Genomic DNA, 2,159 nt, shown 5'->3' on the forward strand with positions numbered 1-2,159 from the left:
CACGAGGTCTGAACTGCCGCGAGAGCAACTCCCAGTCCCAGCTCCCATTAACAAAAAGGGGTTTTACTCGGGCAGCCAATCACAGAGCTCAGTCCCCACGTGGGGGCTCTCCGTGCGGGTCATTTGATTGGTGGGTCGGAATGACGTCACCCTCGCCATTTCGGATCTAAATGGAACACTTCAGGCACCAAGGCAAGGCGCTGGTCATCACTCTTAAGAGCACTTGTGTGCGTGTTGCAAAATACTGAAACAGAAAGGTCAGCTCTTTGTAATTGCAAAATAATTTATTTGTAAACAGCTCGAATGCAGCTCAGATTCATACCTAGCGACTGGTAGTGTTCTTGTTAAAAGGGTCAAGTAAATGCAGCTATAGGTATAGTTAAAATGCATTATATATTTTACAATATCAGTGCAATATACCATATTAAAAAGTATAATACGATTTAAAAGGTTGCTGAGACACGATGACTAATGGGCACCGAGCAGATAATAGAAATATAAAACTTTATAAATATGTTTTCTTTTTTTAATAAGAATGTGCCTGAAACCTTTATTTTATATATTATTAGTGTGTGTGTGTGTTTTTTTAACAAGAACCCTTTGTTTCTGATCAGCAAACAGTCACCATGCCTAATTCTGTATGTATTCTATAGGATTGACTTGGACTCTGGTATACTAGGTTTCTACATTTCAAAAGTAAAATGTTCGTGTGTTGTTTATTTTTTGTTTTTGTTTTTTTTTTAGGCACAACATGTCGGCTCCCGAAGTGCTGAGGCAGATCACGCTACTCTAACTCACGTGGGGCTCTTTGAGCTGCTCCCCTTTCTGTCCAATAGCGGCGCTCCTCGCTCGCTATTGGCTGGGACGGGTCGTGCCTGTCAGTCATGAGCCGCGACTGTCAATCAAAGTCACGCGGGGTCTTGCGCTGACAAATGCCTCTGCCTCTCAGCCGCCTGCTTGCAAATACTGCCAGGAATGGCTGCTTAATTAGCTTTGAATGGCTTTCCCTTCCAGCTCAAACAATCTGTCACTACCATGTGGTAAAAAGAGCCATGCATAAAACAAAGGAACATTTAAACAAAGCAGAAAAAAGCAAGCAGGGGCTAAATATCAGTCTGATTTTTTTTTTCTTCTTATTCTATTCAGGGAATACATTTTTTATTGCCGCATAACAAAGCATTTATTCCAGACAAGGCTCATTGGAACTAACCAAGCTTGACTTTTCAGTTTTTTTTTTTTTTTTTGGGGGGGGGGGGGGGGGGCGACTAAAAAGGGAATTATATATAACAAGTGAAAGACAAAACACATTGCAGCCAGTTGTTGGGGTTTTGTGTGCCTGGTTCTGGTGCATTCTGCAAATAACCCATAACGTTTGTCTTCATTGTTTCCATTTAAAGGGGGCTAGTTGGGGATTATTTATTGAAATTACCACAGGAGAGACCTAAAATCGTCCGAAGCTACGATCTTGAGAACAGACAATGCCCTTGGACTGCAGGGGGTCCTGCCTGTGTTAAACTCGGGCCCGTATTTATTGATGTGTGTAGGAGGCAAGGCATTATTAAAAAGTCCTTACATACGAAACGCCCTTCACAGGAATTCATTTCGTTTTACTTACTTGTAATATAGATTTTTATTAGCAGAGAGCTGTCTTCCAGATAAACCCAATGGGAAATATTTCTACCAACAATATATTAATTAAGAACATTTAGTTGTATTTCAATTAAACACACACTAAAATATGGTATTTTTTATTATACATTGTTTACATGTAAAAAAAAAAAAAAAAAAAAAGTTTTATTTCCTCAAATTGGAAAACGTAGCGCGTAAAAAAATAGATTCTTCAAAAAATGCAATTAATACTGAAATACAGTTTTATAAACAGGGGTATAGTGTTTGCACTGTCGATCTGTTTATAGCCTTGTATGTGACTGCAGTATATAATATAGGGCCCTTGACAATTATTTGTAATACTGTTCAAACGCCTTGCTCGCCTATCTCGTTCTAATTGGATGAGTTTCAACTGTTTATATTACAAGACGTGTCAGGGTCATTGGCTACTGGAAAGAGCAGTTCTCATTGGCCGGTTAATTGAGAACCTTGGAAACATCCCACGTGGGACCGGAGCTCCAACTGCCACAACGAGAAGGGCGGGAACGAAA

Source organism: Polyodon spathula, chromosome 24, assembly GCF_017654505.1.
Source record: "Polyodon spathula isolate WHYD16114869_AA chromosome 24, ASM1765450v1, whole genome shotgun sequence".
In the NCBI taxonomy this organism is placed as follows: Eukaryota; Metazoa; Chordata; class Actinopteri; order Acipenseriformes; family Polyodontidae; genus Polyodon; species Polyodon spathula.